The 24,115-nt window shown below is 35.3% G+C and overlaps 1 protein-coding gene and 1 long non-coding RNA gene across 6 annotated transcripts in view; one reads left to right on the top strand and one right to left on the bottom strand.

The window, feature by feature from the left end:
• Nucleotides 1-21,444, top strand: part of LOC116668927 — a 121,776-nt gene extending 100,332 nt beyond the window's left edge. The window contains exons 2-3 of the long non-coding RNA XR_004326219.1: nt 17,846-17,977; nt 20,772-21,444. This is a non-coding gene — a long non-coding RNA (uncharacterized LOC116668927). The remainder of the gene's footprint in view (nt 1-17,845; nt 17,978-20,771) is intronic.
• LCLAT1 (lysocardiolipin acyltransferase 1) overlaps nt 1-24,115 on the bottom strand; it is a 162,812-nt gene that overhangs the window by 102,960 nt on the left and 35,737 nt on the right. The window lies entirely within an intron of this gene.

Genomic DNA, 24,115 nt, shown 5'->3' with positions numbered 1-24,115 from the left:
TTAGCTCATAATCTCATTCTGATGCTTGCCTGGGCTGTCTAGCCACCTGCACTTCAAGTGACTGCAGTGCCAAGCAAAGGCAGGAACCGAAACAGAGCCCACCTGGACTTCCTCCTCAGCTGCATATATTATTCCTGGAGTATGACAGTGTGGGAGGACACTCCCTGACAAGGATTAATGGAGTCTATTAGGGATACTTACAGTTCCTTGCTCAGGAAGGAAAGATGTTTTACTGCATAAAATTTCGTTAATATTTGAATTGTTACATGAATTAACTATTACCGCTCTTACAGTCTAGTAGGGAAGCTAACTATGCTAAGAAATTATTGCAATCTGGTGTGATACATGCTACGACAGAGGTACGAAGGGGTGTTCAGGATAGATGAAAGTAAGGCAAGATGAGCTCTGCTAAAAGGGATTAAAGAAGGCACTAGACTCTTAGAAGATGAGAGATTGAGAGAGGGGAGAGATTAGTCCAGGCAGTAGAACAAAATATGCAGAGTCACAGAAACTTGAAACAGCGTGGCTTAAACAAGGAACTATAACTCATTACCTACTAATGAGATACAGAGTATACATCGGGGAGCTGCAAGAAGTCAGAAAGACATAGGTCCTAGGGACAAAGTGCACACAGTCCAGGCCAGGATAGCAAGAGTACCACCAGCAGCGTGTCACCATGGGTACATGACTCATGTTTTAGGATAAATGTTAAAAGTGACATGGTGCCTGTAAGCCTAGACCCAATAAAACCAACCTGTATACTGACTAAGCGTCTTAAAAGGAAAGAGCTTCTCTGCTCTTTGCGTGGGACTGCTGGCAAAAATCCAACCAGATATCAGAGAAGTCTGTGAGCCAGGAGCATCTGATCCAGCTCCACCACTCAACAGTCTGATGATCAAGACGTCACTGAACCAGGATGCTCACAGGTGAGGAACTACCTTTTGAGCACCTAATATTTGCCACATTACAGAAGGCTCTTGGTATTTACATATTTAACACCTACAGATGCAAATTTATGAACAACCCAAAGGTTCATGACATATAAGTAATCTATAATTTTGCTGAAACTCAATGCTGGAATTTGAATACTGCAAGGCTACTGTCAAAAACCAAATCATTTAGGTAGTAATAATCTGACCAACTATCCAGTAACCTAACCTCAATGGGTCTTTAGTCTGTTTTACTTACCTCATATGCATCATGGTGCATGCGTCCAATTTGCAAATTGGAGGTTTTAAAAAGACCTTGCTATAAACCTTGATAATGTCAAATGTGTCCTAAAATCAGCACTTGAAAAACATTCTCATCCACTTCAAACAAAAGCCTCAAAAATAAGATATTAGTTATATCAGTGGTATTTACTGGTGAAGAAATATGGGACTTGTTCTCTTTTCTTTGGGGGGAGGTTAATTAGGTTTATTTATTTATTATTGTTATTTTTAATGTACCTGACGTATGACCTTGTGCATGCTAGGCATCTACTCTACCACTGAGCTGTATATACCCTCACTCCCCCCTGGGACTTGTTCTCTTAATGAAAAGTGTCTACACTGTTTATACTGAGATAGGTGAGGTAACAAATCTATTATCCTCCCCATTCCCCTATTCCAAAAGAGCCTATTACCAAGGGCATTCCCAGAGAATGCAGAGGAGAGTTCAAAACTAGGACCAGTAAAAAATTTAAAAATCAAAAAGTAAATAATGAGTAATAAAAGTAACATAGTTAAGCATATTGTTTAAGACACTGTCTTCTCTGGAGAAGGTAAAGCTGAGTTTCTGGACTAGGGGATACACAGCTGAGGGCAGTCACTGCTCTAAGAACAGTGGGATTAAGTAACCATATACCTACTGAATCCTGAATCCTCACTGGGTGCTCAGATGGCTGCAGCAAGATTTTTCAGTCCTAGTCCAGTGCTCTCCAATAAACCTTTCTACAGTGATGGAAATGTTCAATAGCTGTGCTTTGCAATATGGTAGCCATTAGCTACACGTGGCTATTGTATTGAACATGAATAGCACAGCTCTAGGCAGATTTACTGGAGCGCACTTTCCTGGGGAATCTGACCAGACCATGAGGAAAGATGAAAATAGAGAAACACTGGGGGTTTCCTAATAAAAAGTCCACCTAAGTCACCCTACAGTGAAGCCCAAAGTTCACATAACCCTCACCTATATGTAATTGGCTTTATAAGCCCCCTATTTTTTTATTGTGAATAGATAACAAGACATCTGAGGAAAGAATTTAACATGACACTAGATACTAAAATAAATAGGAAAAAAAGTATACTTGAAAGAAAAACTATTCAGGTAGAAAAAAACTAACATTTTCAGAAAGACAAGAATAATATGTTATTGGGGAAAATTTTTTTAAGTAAAATGAAGAAAGGAGACATTCAGAGACTAAAAGGGCTATTGGAAGTGTGAAACATAGCAAATGTTTAGTAAAAACATGAGCAAAAATTAAAAACTCAACAGAAGAGTTAGAAAATAAAACTGAGGAAATCCCCCAAAAAGTCAAGCAGAAGATAAAGAGGTGGAAAGTGGAAAGAATATTAGACAACCAAGACAGAGGTCCCACATGCAAATCATACACACTCCAAAAAGTGAGAAATTGGAGGGGAGGAAATCAGCAACAGAATAATTCCAAAAAACTCCCAAGAGCAAAACATGACAGTCCATATTAATGAATTTACTGAAAGCTAGGATAGTGGAGGAAAACAAATGCTCACCAAGGCACATACTGTAATTTTCAGAATAGAAGAGACAATGGACATTCTACAAAACTTCTGAAGGAGATAAAAACAGGTGACATACAAAGGGTCAAAAATTAACACTGGCTTTGGACTTAGCAACAATACCAGAAGCAAGATGAAAACAGAACAAAGCCTATAAAATTCTCATGAAAATTATCCCATCCAGTCACTCTATCAATCAAGTGTAAGAATAGTAAAAACACTACTGCAAGGTCTCAGTTGCCTCATACAATCTTTTTTTAAGAAGCTACCGGAAAAAGGGCTCCACTAAAACAGTAAAAAAGACTGAGGGAGACTTGAAATTCAGGAAACAAGAGATCTAACACACATGAGACGTCAAGGGAACTTCCAAGATGATCGTGAAGGGAGCTCGCAGGATGACAGTCATGCACCAAACAGGGAAGGCATCCAGTGTAAACAAATTGGACAGGGGTACTCAAGAGAAAGACTCTTTGAAAGCTGTATCAACAAAATCCCTGCTGCCAAACAAACCATCTCTGAGCCGAGAACAGAACGCGCAGGTGAACCTGGCACAGATACTAATCTGTACCTGGCTTCTTGAACATGTGCTGGTAGAATTCCTGTCTCCCTTCCACACCCAACTGACAGATCATTTCATCTATCCTAAGTACTCTGCTTTGACCTACCCCCGAGAGATGCAGGGAAGACGTGCTGAATTTAGAAGCACAGAGTCCCGCCAGATGTCTGACTGTGGTGAGCCCTCCACTGTAGTTTTCCAGGATTCACTGAATCTGCCTTCCTCCAAAAAGGATCTATCTGGTCAGCCCTCTGAGAAGCTGAGGTCTGACCATCATCCAAAGACACTGTACTTTTAAGAGCCTTCATCTAATGGCAGCAGTGTTTGATAGATTATGCTTACTTCTCAAGTTTTCAAAAAATAAAAAATAAATATATTGTATAGGGATACATACATAGGTAAAATTTTAAAGTAAAAGAATGACTAACATAAAAGGATAACAGTTATCATGGTGGGAGACACAGGAGGCTTCTAAGGCACTAGTAATATTCTACTTAAGTATGGTGGCTATTTATATGTTCACCAACAATGACTTTTAGAATAGTCTATCAATGGAAATTTTTACCAGTCTGCACACACACCGTGTATCATACATTCTTCTAATTACACAGTATATTAGCAACAATAGCAGATATGGTTTTTGTGATTACCACCCTTGGTAGAAACAGGGAAGGAAAATAGCTTTCACCTGTTAATTCATGTACTTCTGTATTACTCTCATTTTATAAAAATAAACATATCACTTTACAATGAAAATATTTTAACTATAAAAAATTTAAGAACATGTTAATTAATCCAGGTTAGGATTATTTCTCTTTGTTGTAATTCCTAATCAAATACTCTGCCAGAAAAGGTAATCCTTGGGAATCAGTTGAGACAAATATGAGACAAGTCAATAATTTTTTAAGACTACTCCAACATAAATAATCAACATGTTGATCCTGATTCAAATGACAAAACCAAACAGATAAAATGAGTGTGAACACTAATGTCAATTACTACATATATGTAATAGTTATTATTGCAAAATGATCACTTTGCAATGAAAATGAAAATGTTTTAACAGACAGCTAAAGTAATCATAGCCTGATTATTGAGATTATTCCACAACCTGGAAGAATTTAACTGTTCATTATTTAAATAATTTAAGGCAGATGCTCTTTATGCTCTACTCTTATAAGCTAGATTAATACTTCACAACCAGACACAACTGCACGGATTTAGTTTTTTCACAAACATAAGTGAAATATTTATGAGCTAATTAATTTCTTTTAAATCCACCAAAACATTTTAAAATCCCTGGATGTATGTTAATTTGTATGACCTGACTCTAGTGAACATTTCTGTATTTTTCAGAATTCAGTAACATAAACACGTCTGTCTTGCCTGATGAAATGGTGTGCTGCTTTATTCCCCAATGACAACTGTATTTGTTTTCTTTTCGAGTCTCATAGGACAGGCTCATAGCTAAATTTAACATTCACTTTTAAGAGCAAAGATTATGGTTATTATTATCTCGTTCTCCTCTTACAATCCTGTATTTTTATTCTTATTGGCATTATTGCATATGTGTTTTATTGTAAATCACTTTAAATTCTTCTGGGAAGCAGATTATTAATTAAAAATAAATTTAAACAATGTCATCTATAGTGACCTTATTCATCTTTACATATTTTACTAATTAAAAAAAATCTAAGTCTCTACTAAAGCATAGTGTCAGGAAACTACTAGAAATTTGTATTTAAGAATTTATGTTCAATATATTCTGAAGATAAAGAAGTATAGTCCTATAATAAGGAAATCACCCAAAGAAACAATAAAAATAAGTCAAGAAGACAGAACTTAAAATATCTTTCCTTATTAATGAAGCACTTACAAGGCAACCAGGGGAATAGGATAATGTATAAAGTTTGAAAGGATAATGTATATGTTTGCTCTGGCACCCGTACCTGTTTAGGAAAACAACAGACAATAGCAGGAAAGGGACAAAAACTACAGTTTCATTCTTCCTGCAGCAGCACAAGAGAACAATACTTCCCCAAATACAAAAAGAAGGCACAAGGTAAGCAGCATTCTAGTTACGGGGCACTTAGAAGAAATAAAACCTGTTTACAAATTCTGATAAAGCACAAAGAGCAGAATGTGATCAAACTTCAGATCTAACCAAAATGAAGCAAGAAGAACTTTCAACTATTAACTGGATTTCAGTAAACGAGTCTGTTAACTCCCTGTCGGGGGAGTCCACTCTGAGTTCTTAGAACTGTACAATGACATCTGGGGTTATATAAAATGACACTGCTTATCTCTACTTATCTCTTGAAGTTTATGAGAGAAGAAATTATCTGTATAAATATTCACAGAGCTCTACACTCTGATGCAATTCTTTTACTTAAAAATGTATTCAAAAGTTAATACTTTTTACTTAAAAATGTATTCAAAAGTTAATACTAAGAAAAGCATAAAGTATAATACTGTATGATTCTATTTACCCAAAGTTCAAAAACATAGAAACTAATTTATAACATTAGAAGGAGAATGGTTATCCTGGGATGTGTGGAGCCAGGGCAGTGACTGGAAGGAGCACCAGGAGGCTTCAAGGGTTTTGGAAACACTCTGTTTCTTACTTGGGTGCTAGTTACATATGGTGTATTCACTTTATGAAAATTCACTGAGCTGTATACTTGTGTTTTATGCACTTTTCTACATGTATATTTTAACAATATTTACCCCAAAAGTTATCATTTAAACTGGATACTTAAGTAATCCAATTTGATGTATGCAGTTTACAGGAAAAAAATACAAATGGTCAAGTCAATGAACATAAAGTTCAACCTCACTATTTTCAGCAAAGTGCAAGTTAAAATAATAAAACACCCTTTATTTCTTCTTAAAGGCTGGGGAAAATGTTTAAGTCTTGCCTTTGATATTTTAAAAATCATTTAGTAGTATGTTTGCCTTCATAACTGGAGGGAATGTAAACTTTAGAAAGCAAACTGATAAGTTGCTATTATAATTTTGAATGCCTACCATCATAAATCCCTTCCAGTATCTATCCTAGAGAAACACTCAACTCCAAGTACAAAGATGTTTCATTGTAGCATTGTCTGTAACCAAAAAAACCCCCAAAAAACCAGAAACATAAATGTCCATTGATGAGGAAGGGCTAAATAAACTGTGGTACATTGAACATTATTATGAAACACTATGCCAGCAGCTAGAAATAATGAGGTCAAGCTATATTTTCTAATGTGAACAGCTTTCCAAGAGGTATTGCAAAGTGAAAAAGTAGATACCATTTTGGAAGTAGGGGAGGGGAACCACATTCTCCCCACAAAACCCTATATTATATGGCTTACATAAGTAAATGTAAATACACAGAAATCTGTCTAGAAGAATACATGCCCATGATACTATGGTGGCCTCAGTGAAGATGGAAGAGGCTGTGACTAAGGATGGTGGTCCAAGAGGAATAGACCTTCCTATAATGTTTTTTAAAAAGAGAACATTTCCATATGATACTTAAACAGTAAAAGGAAAGAAGGAAGGAACAAAGGGAGGGAAGGAAAGAGAAAGGTATAAAGAAGCATAGCCCAAAAAAGTCAGCTTGCTGGTAATGCCAGTTCTTCCATGATCCCATAATCAATCAAAGTAAAAATGATTAAATGTTGAGGTAGAAATAACCCATACTGCTTAGCCAAATTACTGTCTGCCATAGTTTAAACGCAAAGTAAATTTTTACAGACAACTTAAAAACCACTAAAAATATAAACTGAGATAGGAATGATAAAGCACCCTAAGTAATCTAAACCTACCCTGGCACCCCCAAGGATCCTTGGCCTAAAAAAGGTCACTCAAAACCACCAATCAATTTACTTTATAGCAATTATCTCCATTAACTTGAAGTTTAAGCTCATGTTTTGCTTTTCCCTTCATGAGACACACAGCTAGCCAGTAAAATGTATAATTAAAGAACTAAGTGATGGAGGTACACAGACTGTCAAAGCAAGCAAGGAGTTTACTGAAACTCTTCTTATACACAAAGTATGAGCCCACGAATATATACACATATACATAAGTCTCATAAGGATAAAGTTCAAGCAGAAAAGTTATTTAAAAAGTTACCAAAAATAGAATGTTCATTTCTGACTCTACCCATGTCTACTTTAGTCAAAAGTATACTCTTAAAAAAAAAGAGAGAAAAAAGAATACCTAAGTTTACCAAATTTTTTCAATCATTTCATTTAAACAGAGAATATGTACCAATTAGAGTCATTACACAGTCATTAAAAACTCATGATATTTGCATTTTCAAACACTAACCAGGTAAGGTCCTACAAAGAATAGTAACAGAGTCTTTGCCCTCCTAGGGCATATCATCTAGGTGAAGAGAGAACAAATGTGAAAAGGAAGGAGGGAGGGAGGGAAGCAATGCGAGGAAGCATATTATTAAATGCCAAATTCATGAAAAAATCAGTAAGTGTGACAATCACTGTAAAACCTTAGAAGTTTTACAGTTAATGTAAAACCTTGGAAATCTAGAGCTAGAATTAAGATCACCAAGAAAGTGAGGAGCAGAAAAGCTGAGGGAACTGACTTGCACTCACAGTGGGACAGCCAGCGATGATGGAACTAGGCTAAGAGTCCCCCATCTCCAGTTACCAGCTCAGCGTTCTTTCCACTACAAAAGGGATCATAGAGGTCTGAGGCAATCAACTAAAACATGCAGAAGGAATTAAGACGCAAACAAGCCTGGGCCTGGAGGAAGAATAGCACTCAAGCTAGAACAAAAAAAGAGAGAAAATAAGGCCAACTTCTTAACATTATTCTTTCTGGTGCACACTGCACAGTGATTGGTTACTCATGGGGAAGTTTTTCCAAAGTCCCAGGATTTCTGTTCGGTTCTCCTTCTCTGAAATTGTTTCAAACAATATGAATTATTAACAGCAAGCATTTTTTTAATATGAAAATGTCACCAATTTTTTTTCTGCATAAATGGCAAGCATACTCACTACATTTCAACAATTTCCTGTTATTACACAAGGTTTCCTTATAAGATGTAAATGTTAAAACCACATACACCCACACTAAGCAGAACACTACTACATGAAATCCTTTCAGAAAGACTGGTTAGTATAACTCTATTATACCTCTTACCTGTTATTCAAGAGACTACCTTCCTGTTCAAATTACTTACTGTAGTCCTCAAAATGTTAAATATAGGGTACCATATAACTGAGTAATTCCACTCCTAGATATATAGACCTAATTGAAATGAAAATATGTGGCCACACAAAAACATATACAAGAATGTTCAAGGGAGCATTATGAGCATAATTCATAATAGCCAAAAAGTGGAAACAACCCAAATGTCCTTCATCTGATAAATAAACAAAAGTAGTATAGACATCAGTGGATATCGTTCAACAAAAAAAAGGAATGAAGTATTTGATACATGCTACAACACAGATGGGAACTTATGCTAAGCGAAGGAAGCCAGTCACAAAAGTCCACATATTCTATGATTTCATTTATATGGTATGTCCAGAATAGGCAAATCTACAACAGAGACAGAAAGTAGATTAGTGATTCACTAGGACTCAAGGCAGGTGGAATAGGAGGTGGCTATTAAAGAGTATGAAGTTTGGGGCTAAAAAAAAAGTTCTAAAATCAGGCAGTGGTGATGGCTGCACAACTCAGAACAGTCTCAAAGCCATTGCCTTGTAGGCTTTAAATGGCTCGATTGTATGGTATGTGAATTACATCTCAAAACAAAACAGTTAATTAGCTGAGAGGTTACCAAGACATGAATAACCAGCCCTACCCTGGAGCTCATGAAATGCTGAAGGAAAAGAGAAATTATGATGATAACTGCCACCTCAGAAATTAAAAACAAAAACACATACAAGTGAAGCCAAAGAACAAAAGGGACAGAATAAAATCAGAGAACAAAGACCAGACAGAAATACATAAAAATGTTACCAGTGACTGCCCCTGCATAGTGAGACTATAGTTGATTTTTTTTTCCCAAATTGTGTACAAAGAGTATTATTCTTACATAATTAAGAATCCCAACAACATTTATTTCAAAGGGAAAAATCAGGAGCCAAGATTTCTTATATTAAGAGACTGGATAGGCTGCATCACTAATAAAACAGTAAAAGTAGAGTTAACCACTAATGAAAAGTATAAAACGTGAATTTTACAATATTTTTAAAGACATTGGTCCAATGTTTCTCATAGATCAAAGAGCTGATATTCTGCCATCAATAATTTTTTTCTAATATAAATTACTGGTATCCTGGAAAGCATAAAATACCACTGTTATAAGGGAACATCTAACACGTGATTTGACTGGACAAGGAATAAAATGTTTTTCTTCCTGTTTCATATTACAATTCTTCAAAATAAAACAAATTAATCACATTATTTCTAAAATAGTTATTTTATTACCTTTAATGAAAGACTTAAGTTACAGATTAATACAAACTGAACGCAAAAGCCACCATTTTGTCAAATAAAATAAAGTCAACTATCGTTCATAGTATTTTTTTCCTTTAATAAAAACAAAATGAAGAATATACTTAAACTGGTTTTCTTTTTACAATCTATTCTTCATAGAGCAAAGGATAGTTTACCCAGAGATGATTCATGGAATGTATTCAAGGGTTCATAAACCCCCTAAAATTGTAGGATAAGCTGCATTTCATATATATATTTCTTCCTATAGAGAGGATCCCCAACTTTTGTAAGTCAAAGATAAGACACTACTGCTTTAGAGAAATAGTTGAATGGCAGCCTAAAATGGCCTTCTGTTGCAAGGCTTAACTCTCAAGAAACTATGCTGTGTAATTTTCTTTCATGAAACACAAGCATCTAGACAAATGAGGTAGAAACCAAGGATAAATTATATACAATCACTATTCTAGACAAAACTTTAAAGTTAAGAAGAAAACCAACAAAGTGTTGCAGGCAAAGGTAGAAATATTACATATCATAACTTTATTTGTACTAGACTTTGTCTTAAAAATATTTGAAATGTCTTTGTTATTTAATACCTCATAATATGAATCGAATCAAATAATTTTTGATTCAAGGTATTTCAGGTTGAAATTCATTAACTGCTGTTAAACAGCATGGAATTCTGAGTGAATGCTACAAATGTACAAAACTTTTTTTCGGACTTATTCTGAAAGACAACGACTGGGTTTTGGTTCATGTGTAAAAGTAAATTTTATACAAATAATAACAGTGTTAATATCCAAAAAATCTGCTTTGCTATTAAAACACTACTTCTGCAACCTTTATTCCTCCTAAACTTGCAAAAATTAAAAATGGAAACTAACTCTAGAACTCTATGTATTTTAAGGTATTTCATGTAGCATATTCTCATCATTAGTAAATAAAAACATAGGTGGAGAAATTTGAATAGCCAATAAAAATATTTCATTTGGTAACAAAAGTTCATGAAGATTTAAGAATGGCAATTGATAATTATAGGACTTTACAAATTATTTATGGAACTTATAAATGTAACTACTCTACTTGATAGACAAAAGGAGGTAGTTTTTAGAATAGTATTAAAATTGAGCCCCCTAAAATCAAGTTTCCCTAATGGGTTTATAATTAATCTCTTTATCCAAATTCTCTCTATTCCCTTGCTTGTCTCCTCTGACCTCAATCCCTTTCCTGTCCCCTCTGATCTCAATCCAGTGCTAACTGAGCACTAATCAACCAGAATAGTGTGATTAAAACTGCTGTTGTCGATAATATCATTAATGTACCAAAATTGCTACTGTAGATATCACCCTTAACTCACAAACTCAGGTAATTTCTCCAGGACTAGATGAACTCACAGACATGGACCACCTGGCCAGAGAATTGTACACCAGAGACATCCTGACTCCCAAAACCACAGTTAAGAAATGTCACAGAAATGTCACAAGATGATGACTAATCCCAGTTTCTTTGTCCATCCCCTTTAAAACATCCCTAACTCAAAGATCAAATGGATTTGAGACTATCTCCCACTCCCTTGCCCTGCAAATAAACCCTCACTTTGCTACAAACAACTGCTGTTAAAAGTTGGCTTTCTATACCAAGGGCACAGGAGCCTCTGCTCGGTTATATCATGCATTAAATATTATGAAAGACATCTCTGAAAACTCAATTTAAAAAGCCATACTGCCTATAAAATCACCTATCATGGAAAGTCAGAGTTGAAAGGGGCTTTAGAAATATTTCAGTCCACTGGCTTGCAAACCTATTCGAACATCTCATTCAAGGGTCTCACCAAGAAGTTTCACATGTAAAACAAAAGCAGAGGAAAGCTCTAATTAAGAGCTGGCCCCACCCTAGACCCAATGCCTCACCTTAGCCTGGAGCTCTCTTTCCTAAGAAAGAACACCATTTGAAACCAGCCCCAGGCAAACCCTTCATATTCCAGCGGAGGCAACAGAGATCCAAACTCACTTAGACTGCCTGGTGGCTTTGTTTAGTCCTCGGATGAGCGTCACATAAATTCAGTCACAAACTCACATAATTTCTGAGATAGAAGGGTAGACCTGGCTAGGATGTCTCACCTTCAGTCTGGTCTCCCTCTAGTTTACTCCACCTCTCTTTTCAGAGGCTGTTAAGGGACATGGGAGAGAAAGGCTGTACAAAGTATTTTACATACAACATTCCTAATCTCACAACTCTGAAAGGCAGGTAAAAGTATACCCATTTTACAGCTGAAGAAAGTGACCTCAAAAGCATTCAAACATTCCCACACTATATAACTGACAGGTTGCAGAGCTAGAATTAAAACCTGCATTCATTTAACTCCTAAGCCTGTCCCCTTTGCAATAAACTATGTTACATTTGTGTAGCACAAATGCCAGACTACTGAAGAAAGGGGAATCCATGGTCCAGGCCAAGAAAACCACCACAGGGTCTCCAAAAGATTATGAAAGTGATAGGTATTTACTAACATGAGCACCCTAAGTTAGCAGCACTGAACTGGGGTTGTGAAAAGTATGGCTGACAGACATCAGGATAAAGAAGAAACAACGTGACCATTAGGCCAACAAAGCAAAGCCAGGTTTAACTTAATGAGGCAGAGATGCTGAATGTAAATAAAGTTTCACCAGCACATACTCAGGAAGTCAACAATGGGAAATGGAATTGTTGCACTTAAGCAACAGCATGCAGCACTTAACCAAAAATACTGAGGAAAAAAGTAGTTAGATAGCCACCACAAAAGAGTAAATTACACTTTAAACAAAAATATTTACAGAAGAGTTAAATGTCTTTCAGATGTTTAACAAAACACCACCAAAGTATTAGTTCTTCATTAATTCATCTTTACTCTTGACTATCTGGAACCTTGACTAAAAAAGAACTCAATGTCTAAGGCTAAAGTCAAAAGCATCAAAGTCCCGTTACTACAGAATTCCACGTAACTGGTAAACTGCAGAAGCAACTTTTCAGAAGTTAGAGGGGACAATGCTTCATCCAAGAAATTAAATGAGTTAATGGGATGAAAGGGAAAAGGAACTTAAACTAGTGCTGGGATTGCTTCATACTGGGTTCTACTCCAAGCATCTCGGGAAACACCAGAATATCGGAGAGTTGAGACTGGAAGATAAACACAGCACATCTTCCCTGAGTGTCAATATTACTATATTTTTGGAAATAATACTTTTATCCTTCAATACAAGCACATAGGGTAGACTACAAAATTCTCATGGAACCTATAATCGAGCCAGGGAATCAAAAATTCAAATAAGTAAAGAATGATAGTACAATAAATGCCATGGAAGACCTAACAAAGGCTATGTGCTCTTCAAGACAGCTTCTTGAGTAGTAACAGCAGTGGAGCTGAAACAGAAAAGTTTTGATTTTTTGTTTGTGTGTTTACTGGCGGCAGGAGGAGACGGGAGCTGGGGAGAGGACAGTATGTGTGACATTCCTGTCTCTGAGTAACATAGGGGTGTGTTTCCATACGAATTTTCAGAAAAACCTTGAAGCAAAGTTTTGTACCTACCAACTACTGAGAGTAGCACCCCTGGACTCACTGCCCACTGAATTCCTTCTCCTCTTATAAAGGGTAGCTTCAGAAGCATTAAATAACAATAGGAGCAGAGCAAATGACAAAACCTGGAATTCCAGTCCAACCGCCATTAACTACACTTGTGTAATTCTGAGAAAATAATACCAAGCCCCATCCAATACCTCCTCCCTGTCCTTTCACACTCACCCTTTACTTTCTTTATGAAATGAGAAAACCGAATCTAGATCATGGTTCTCCGTGGGGCAGTCCACCCCCAAAAGCATTTCAGAAATCTGTTGGGCTGTTCTTTATTTTTTTGGTTTTTGCATTCTAGCATAATCATACCTCATATTACATTTTAAATTATTTTCCTTTTATTTTTCCTTTACATTATAGTTAGGGGATTATACTGATTTATTTTAATTAAGTGGGTAAAAAAAATTTCATTAACTATGAATTCCATTTCAGGACACTAAAGAGAATATTACAAAATAATTATTATGAAAAGAGGGCTTTGGGTTAGACAGAATTAAGAATTAATTGACTAGAAGATCTCAAAGGTTCTTTCTAGTCCTATAATTTACTGAGTCTATTAATATGTTGAGCACTAATAATGAGACAAAACGCACTGATGGAGTATAGATGATTATTTGTGAGCAGCAACAAAAAATTCTAAATCAGCTCTGAGCTTGATTAAATAATTAAATTTGTAGAAAAGCAATTTCATCCCACTGCCTAGGATGGTATATATCAAAAAAAAAATGCGTGCTTTACTTACAAGGAAAAGATTAAAATGGCCAGAAAAACTACTATTATAGTAGGAGTTTAGGAATACATGTTCAAAGAGGAGTTTGGCAAAGATTCAGCCCACACGTCCTAATCATTAATTTCTAAAACCACATTTTATGTGATGGGTATAATGTGAAATGAACCCTGAAATATTAAGATAAAGTTAAACAAACTTGGTGTTCTCCCCTCCAGCCCAAAACAGAGAAATTGGTGATATATTTCTGAAAAAACTTATGAAAAATTATTAAAACAGAAAAGTGCTGTTTTGAGGATCGACCTTCCTATTTCAGGAGCTTTTGGCGGGGGAAGCATAGAGGGGAGGGTGGGACGCCAGATAACTGAGGACATGACATTCCTTTACCAAGCTATTCGAAGTTACTTTAAACTATATTATTCATAAAATATTTTTTTACTTGACAGAATGCCTACTGTGGGCCAGGCATGCACATGTGTGTGTGCATGTGTACACAGTGTATTTATTTTATAGATTTATATGTATCATCGCATTTGATTATTGTAACAACCCTTCAAGGTTGACACTATCTTCCACTTTTTTAATGAAAAACAGGAGGTTAAGACATTACGTAACACAGAGATTTCCAGCAATCAGGACCATGTGGAACAAAGCCTTTCAAAAATAAGCCTAAAAGCCTCTGAGCAAGTAGAAAGGGGTTGACTCTACAGAATCTGACTCTGGAGTCCAGTTAGAGCTTCACCTACTGACCTACTATTACATATGAAACTATTTTTTATTAAGTACCTGGTACCTCTATACTCCAAGCACTGTCACATACATTATCTTGATATTTCTCATATTTTATCCTAGTTGATATCATATTTGATAAGATATTTATCATTTGATAGCCTCCACTAATCCATCCATAAAGGAAGAAACGGAAAACTGACCAGTGGTTGCCAGAGAACAGGGAGAGGCTGTGACTATAAAAGGATAGCACAAGGGAGTTTTTTTGGGTGACACAACTATTCTGTGCCCTGATTGTGGTGGGGGATACACAGATCTGTACGTATACTAACACTCACAGATGAACACCAAAAGAAAAAAGAAAGGTCAATTTTTAAAAAGTTTAACTGCATTCCCTTAATAGCATAATATAGAAAATGGCTGATAGAGAATATTTCTCCTGGACTTCAATTCCTTTCAATGCCACAGTCAAAGGATGCTTTCAGCTCATGGAATAACCTGGTAGAAACACTTCAGTCCTTTGATAGCTTAGGTTTTTTATGGAGCTTCTAGTCAAACAATGGCAAATTTAGCTTTTTTAAAATATCAGTAAGTTCTCTTGGTATATCAATATTTTAAAAATTCAAGTTATTATATAACAAATAAAGTCAGACTTTACAAAAGTAACTGCCTTCCAAATTTCTTCATGAGTTCTATTACATGAGTCTATATTTAAACTAAGTAATAAGAAGTCTTGACTCATAACCATTTCAAAATCAGAATGGAGGGAGAGAAAATTTACTCAGTATCTACCTTCATAATGTGCCAAACATTACTGCATTCTTTTTAAACAGTCTTATCTCAGTAAACAATCTCCCCCACACCTGGGAGAAAGACATTTTTCCAATTTTTTACAAAAAAAGAACATGGGGTTCAGCAGGTTAAACAATGTAGCCCACAGTTGCTGGGCTAATGAGATACTGGGACCAAGATAAGCCAGAGCTTTAAAATAAGAGCAAGTTTTAGTGTGCCTGTAAATAAGGGTAGAAACTTACAGTATGTGGAAATTTATCAACAAAATCAACAGTCGGTGCAAAACAATGGTTTGTCATATCTAAAAATGACAACTGTCAAGTATTTGCTAAGTGATTTGAAACTCTTCCAACCTGTGAGCCTGAGATGATGCTAACACGCTTATTTTAAGCACTAGACTTGACTAGTAACCAAGAAAGCAAGCTCTTCAGTATTTCTTATTACCAACAACTAAAAATATCTAGCATTTTTAGTCAAGAATATAACTTATTAGGTGATGTCCACCACATAAGCAGTTAACTAAGGATAAAGTATCATATCCAAAGCTTTTTTTCTCCCCTTAACTCTAAACTTTTTAATGAATCCAAATTCCTACTCTTGAAATTCAGGTTCTTCTACAGTCTGGCCCAAATTAATTTCTGAAATTCTCTAAGTCTTCATCAGCCATGGCTGTTCCCTAAGCTCAACATGTACCTCCTCACGTCTAACTTTATACCCTCTTCACTCAAGGAAATTCAGCTCATCCCATGAGACCAGCTCAATTCTCTCCTCCTCCAATAAACCTTCCCAAATTACTAGTTCAAAACAGTTTCCTCCTTTTCTCAGAATCCCTATGACTTATTTGTCCATTCATGATGTACAATGTGTTAATGTATTGAATTGATAGTTATTTCATTTTTTTCACGTGTGTCTTATTTCTACAGAAGACCTGTGACATTTATTCTTGTATCAACTGGAGCATCTCACACTGACTTGGCAGCCAGAAAAAAAAAAATTCTAAGTTTAGGTTACAAACTAATTTAGAATTGTACTTAAATATATTTATGTGACACATGTGATAGAAATATCTAATGTATGCTCAACCTAGACACAGTATTACAGTTTCCCCTTCAGAATAAAAACATTTAAAACTTCTGTTATCTTTCCTAAGGCTAATTCCTCAATAACAGCCCCTAAGCAGAGAAAACCTAATGGCAAATTCCTGTACTTCCTTTTGATACCATTCATTTAAAGTACATGAAATTTACTGGTTATCATTTGACCATATACATTTCTCCCTTGAAAGTCCAGGGAGACCTTTTACAATACACAAAATTTATGGAATACTACCACAGATACAATTAACATGCTAAAATTAACCTTGCAATTGGAAAGTAAACAAAAATTATTCACTCTTAGGAAATTAAAAATAAATCTACAAACAAAATATAAATACAAGTTGACACTAAGGATACCTGCTAAGCTTAAAAAAAAAAAAATCCCACAGGTTATCCATGCACATACCAGCTACTAAATCATCAGATTCAAAAATACAGCAAATCATAAGGCCACGTAGTTTAAAAAGACAATACAACAGAAACGATTAAGAGCACAGGCTCTGGAACCAAACTCTACAGACCTGAACTAAATCACTTACCGTACTGTGCGGCCTTAGTTCAACCCCACCTCGCCCCCTTCAGAACTTGCCCAATAGTGTTACTATTAGAATTAACAGGGTTAATGTATGTAAAGTGCTTAGATGAGTGCCTGGCATATGGTAAGTACTCCTAAGCATACTACTGTCATATACATAGTGTTAATATATCTATTCTTTCAATTTATTTTATCAAACATGTTCAAGGTATAACAAATATGTATTATTCATCCAAGGCCAAGTAGAAAACAAGATATTTATAGATGCCTTCAGATTTACCAGATACGCACTTGTTTTCCTGGCTACTTCACTAAATTATTTTCCTACCCACAGGAAACACATCTTCTTTCTCTCACTAAGGACCCTCTACACACAGTACTGTCCAACAGAAATATAATGTGAGCCACACATGTAATGTGAAATCTTCTTGCAGCCACATTAAAAAAATAAAGAAAAACCGGTAACAATTTTAATAGATTTAACATAATATATATGAGATATTATCATTTCAATATGTAATCAAATGTAAATAAATTACTAATAGGATACTTTACTTTTATTTTTCACAATATGTTTGTGAACTCTGCTGTGTATTTTAACCCTACAGTATATCTCAATTCGCACTAGACACATGGCAAGTGCCCAAAGCCATATGCATTTAGTGAATATCATCTTGACCAGTACAGCTTAATACACTTCTGCACAGAGGAATGCATAGCGCGTACTGATGAATAACAAGGTAAGATTAAATCTATAATAAAATCTTCACGCTGTATTAAATTTGTTGAAAAGAAGTATTTAGGTATTATAAGTTGAGTTCAAAATCTTAAAGTCTTCTCTAACAGGAAGCACTTCAAAGGCCCAATTTCTTAAAACTCTTTATTTTACAGATGAAGAAACTCAGAGAAGTAAAGTAATTTGGTGGTACCAGCAGGGGCTCCCAGGAAAGTCTCCTTTTTGAGTCCTAGGTCTCTACAATGAAACTTACTCCTCTTCAGCATCAGGCTAGCCTCCTAAACAAACCAAAGCCTGCTGTCAGAGAGGCTGTGGGTTTGAATCCCAGCTCTGTCACTTAATTGTGAACTTCCAACTTGTTACTTGCTCAATTTTAAAAATAGGGGTAATGGTAGTACCAAGTCAGATCAACAGCAGGTAACAGACTTGTGAAAATCTGATGAGTTAATACATGGAAAGTGATTCAAGCAGCAATTGGTACATACTATATACTTGTTTTTATTATTGCTATTAACAGCAGATTGATGTAGCTAGATTAAGGTGCACCTGTTTGAATTTAGATACAAATGCCTCATCTGAAGGTAAGAGTGTGACCAACTTTTCCCAATGTTCTAAGAGCATTGGTGGGTCTCTTGTCCACAAGCAGCTAGAGCCCTGGCTGGCTCTCTCTGGCCCGGCTGAAGCCACAGTGCTCTCACTCCTTCACCCCTGTCTTACAAAGACCTGCAAGCAGAATTACCCTTTCTTTCTTGACCACTGGTTCCTTCCCCACTGCGCCTGGCCTGTGTGGGAAGCAGCTGTAAAGCTCCACTTATTTTTGGAGCAGAAAGCCCTCCCTTTCCTCCACACTGGGTCTAAGAAGGTAAAAAAGGTTAAGACCACATTTGCTTTTCTTTTACTCACACCTTATGAGTTGTAATCTCTGCATAAAATCCATTCTCTTGGAGGAGGAAAAATCTTGCTTATCAAATCTATCTGAAATATAAAATTTGTCTTTAATCAGATTAAGCTACTTGCCAAGGTCAGAGTGAGCAGATGGTAGAGCCAGGACTGAAATCACTGTGGAAGTCAACTGTTCAATTCCAAACCATAATGAAGCCATTTGAAAGCTTATCAGTATAAGGGAAAACTGGTCCTGTGGCCAATAGTTACTACAGATTGAGACAAAATGATTTGATGCTTTATTTAGTAAAACACAATTTAGAGCCAATACAATTTTAAACACTGTAACAGAGTCTAAAGAATCTCCTTAGGGTTAATGGGAATCTGCCTTTATGAGTATTATTTATTAATTCCTTATGGAAATACAGTAATGGCACTGGGAAAAGACATCGAGGACAGAATTCAGGGTTATTGAGAATCTAATATAAGCTTTGCAATGACTACTTAACTCTGAACTCTAGACCCTTTCTAGCTCTAAAATCCTAAGTATCTAGGAAGACAGGTCTAAATTCATATGCCCAGGTGGGTGGGATCTAGGTGGAGCAGAGTACAAAGGAAATGCTTATTAAGTGCTAAAAATCATTTCCAGATAAAAAAGGAAAGATAATATCTAAGAACCAGAATCTGAAAAAGCAAGATCCAGGGAAACAGCCTAAGATGGCCCACGATGTTCTGAATATAAACCATTAAAAGGAAACAAAAGGCAAGCGTGATTCTAAGGGCAATGCTCTCGAGCAGCTGCCATGCCAGTGAGGGATGGCACAACTCCATCCCAAGTCAGTCTTCACTGAGCATGAGGCCAACATTACCCTTTTTCCTCCAAAATGTAGATAATAATCTACTGCTACTTCAGCAGCAAGCTACGAAGACTGCAAATATATGACCAGATTTTAGTGTTGAAATTTTTTACAACTTACAAAGTAAACCTGATGTGAACTCCCTAACATTCATAATGATTATTGTGCTTCACAGTATCCAGGTCTAACTGGAACATAATTCACGTGATTTACTGCAGTAACTACTACCACACACCTGAACATTTCTAAAGAGAGCAGTAGGGAAAAGAAGGTTTTTCCCTCGATTGAAGCTGAAAAATCTCTAAAGCTTGTTTCTTTTTAACAGCTTTACTGAGATATAATTCACATACCATAAAATTCACGCATTTAAAGTGTACTTTTCAGTGGTTTTCAGTACATTCACAGAGTAATGCAACAATTACCACAATCAATTTGAGAACATTTTCAGCACTCTTACCTTGGACTGAAGAGCACTTATGGTCTCCTCTGTTTAATAGCTCTTTTTTCCAGTTAGCCATATGGTTTCTATTCACCTGGTTCAGGTCTTAACCCAAAGGTCACTTTCTCAGAGAGGCCTTCCCTGACTTCCCAGTATAAACCTGTAACACCAATCCCATGCAGCACACATTTCAAGCATCCTATCACCTGCCACCCCCCAACTCCTCACACTTTTTCTTCCAGATACTGATCACATTTAGCATTCTAAATGTTTCATGTGTTGACTGTCTGTAAACTCCAAGAGGGAAACCATTTTTATGTTTTATTTGCTGCTGTACCCCCAGGACCTACAACAAGACATTGTTGTAAATTTTCCATGTTTGCAGAAGAGAAAAGTGAGAAAAAGAGAAAAGGAAGTTGCCTCACTACTACAAATTTCACTAGCTTGTGAGATTTCTAATTTATCAAATTATTGTTTTTTTTATAACACTTTTCTCCTTTAGAATGAAAGTCTAACCAGAGAAACCTAAAATAAATGAAGGTAACTAAATTTAACATCACTACAGATGCACCATCTATGCCTTATTTTAAAGATTCATTCCCAATTTTTTGTTCCTTTAGGTGTTTACTGAGTGCCTAAACATTGTGCTGTGAAGAATACAAAAGACAAAATCACTTTCTTCCAAAAGCCTACAGTCTATATGAGTAAGACATGCACAAATTACTGTATGCTGCCTTTTTTGTTTTTTTCTGCTTTTGTTTTTAATTAAAAAAAAAAAAAAAAAGCATGTGACTAGCAAATACTTAAGAAGTACCGAAGAATCTAGGGAGAAAAAAGTGGTAATCTAAGTACACTGGAGTAGTCAGAAGCCACCTTCCAGAGGAAGCAGCATGATCACAGGTGGCACTGAGGTAACAAGGAGAACTGCTCACGGCCAGTGGCTAGAATACAGTCATACAGAAAACAAGAGCTAGCTCCAGGCTCAGGAAGGAGGAGAACAAATTTTGGTGGACAGCTGGTAGTCTCTGCCACACGTAAGATTTGAAATGAACCCTGAAGGATAGGTGGAATATAACCAAGAATGGACGAAAAACAGGAATAAAAACAAGCAAATCAGAACTAAGCAACTGTATGCCAGGAGAGTGAGAGGGCAAGTCTGCTGTATTCTGAAGACTAGTGACAGAAGATTGGTTAGGTCAATGGTTCCCCAAAGTAAAACTGAAGACCAATCCCAATATATCTCAAAGTTTCTACCGTCTGCAATGAAGTTAGAAAAATAAGTTGATAACTTGGTAATAATGTTTATTTTATTATTATATACTTGTAATTCAATTTCCTATAACTTACATATAATGTGATACCATAAAATTAAATTTTCATGGTTTAATTTTTATATTAAAACATGTTTTTAAACATGGCAGTTAAGGCTACCAACAGTTCTAAGACAATGCCCTTTCCTGACTACAAAAAAAAGTCAAACTTTGTCCTATAGGACAGAAAAAAATGGGAACAAAAAAAAGGGGGGATTTACTTTCACTTTTCAGTTTATTATATAATTTTAATTATTTATATTTTCTAACAAACTTGTATTGCTGTGGAAATTAGAAAAGACTTAATGAGTTCTAAATAGTCATTAAGGTTTAAATATAAAAAACAAGAGTTACCCAAGAGTGGACAAAATGTCTTACATATATAAATTATACTCAAAATATATGCCCTAAAGATTGAAAAAAAATAGTTGACTCTTCTGGACTCAATTTTAAACTCATATCAACATATAATGTGTAAGACAAATATTAAACTCAAAAGGGGACTTTAAGAAAGCAGTAAATTAGCAAACTAAAAAACAATCTGCTATAGCATTAATAACTATTTTAATCTAAAAATGGCACAATATATTGATTTTCTAATTATTTACCATAGGTTAGCATAGAAAATATTAGCTACCATTAAAAATAGCAATAAAAAGTAAAATGCTCTTTTTGCTAGAGAAATTCAAACAGCATCTTTCAACTCTGGGATAAAAATAAAAATTTTATTTGGAATAAAGGAGTGTTAAATTGAAACATTAAAGTGAACACCTAGGAACTCTTTATAACAAATGGAAATATGTGCTTATTAAAAACAGAAGCTAATTCTCTCAAAGAACCACAGTTCTATAAAAATCACTTTTTCCACCTTTTCTCCTATATACTACGAATGGCAAGCCTTGAAAAGATGACACTGCACAACATGCCTTCATAAAAATGGAGAGAAAAAAGCTGTCAGAGAAATAAAATGGTGCAAATTCCACTTACTGGAAACCTGGTATGTGCTTCAGTAAGTTCCAAACACCAAATAAATGTTGCCCATGCATCTTTCCAGTCAGTTTAGAATTATTCAGCTCTGGGGTGACCAAATCAACCATGCAAGGAAAACATCTGTTGATAATTTCTCAAGTTAATAATTTTCAATAGTAGTATGTATCTCTTATTACAGTGCTTTCCATGGAAAATGCTCAAGTATTTGTTGGTAAAAGATCAGCCTAAGTGGAATTATTACCAAAAACTACTTCTACCACATAGCAGTCTGTTAATGTTTGGATAATTTAATTAGTCAGGTTCTAAAGAACTTTCTGCTTAATGGAGTCACTGCTTTTTAAAAATTTAACACACACACACCATTACCATGATAAAAAGAGCTGAAAAGTTATTTATACAAATAAAAAGAGTTTCAGTTCGCTGAAATTCAATTTACCATATATTTGGAAAAATGAAATTGTATTTGATAAATAGTTCAATTCAATTATTTAAAAATAAAATCACTTTTTTAAAATGTCTGGCAACATGTTACTAAATGTTACACACTTAAACATTTACATACTTATACACATTGATCATACCAGTTTTAGTCATATTAAAATTTGATGGCTAAGATTTATTACATGGATAATCAAGCTTTAGCTTTCCCCTAAAGTATAAACAAGAAACAGACACTAGATCTGCATTAGAGATTTTATTCTGCGCAACATAGTTCTTGCCCATAATACTCATCTAGCGCTATTATCTTTAAATGACAATACAAGAATATTGGTTAATGGGAAAGCTAAGAGTTACATGACAATGAAAAAACATTAGAAATTTAAAACAAGAGTCTCAAATCTAGGGTCACAGAGTACAATGAGAAGTCCCACAAAGTCAATCAACTCAAAAAGAAATACCAGACTCATGACTTCCAAATGAGACCTGTATGCTTGAAAAAGACTGACTTGGAAAGCTGCAATACTTACTCTAACAATGCTGTCAGTACTTATAATATATCTAGAATTCCCTTTTAGAAAATCCCTACAGAACCTTTAGCATATTCTATTGATTATACTTAATGAATCTTCAAACTTGGAAAGCATATTTGAGTTTTGGAAACAATTAAAAGAGTCATATGGGCCTGCTATAGAGAATATGATACATTATTAAGCAGAGTAATATATATTTGGTCAAAAATAGGATGTAAACATAAGGCAATGACAGTTTCTTGTGAGGCCATCTTGGAAAGGTAAAGCATCCCAAAGTGACTGCTCCAAGGACATTTCTCACTTGGATGTCAATGTGAATCAACTTTTACAACTAAGTATCATTCAGTCCAACACTGTCATTTCACCAATAAGAAAACCAACTTTCCAAAAAGTGAAAGAAATCATCCCAATATTTAGAGCCAAACTAAGAACTAAAAGTCAGGTATCCTAATTCCTGTTCAGTATTCTTTCTCATATATTACACTGCCTATGATCTTCAAGGTTTCACATGAGGAAAGAAGAATTGGCTTTAAAATCCATTAAGGGTTTTAGTTTTAGCTAGTTTATTTTTTTTAATTGAAGTATAGTCAGTTTACAATGTTGTGTCAATTTTTGGTGTATAGCATAATGTTTCATTCATACATATACATACATCTATTTGTTTTCACCTTTTTTTCATTATAGGTTACTGCA

The sequence above is a fragment of the Camelus ferus genome, chromosome 15 (assembly GCF_009834535.1).
Source record: "Camelus ferus isolate YT-003-E chromosome 15, BCGSAC_Cfer_1.0, whole genome shotgun sequence".
Lineage (NCBI taxonomy): Eukaryota > Metazoa > Chordata > Mammalia > Artiodactyla > Camelidae > Camelus > Camelus ferus.
This window is presented reverse-complemented; position numbering and strand designations above follow the sequence as displayed.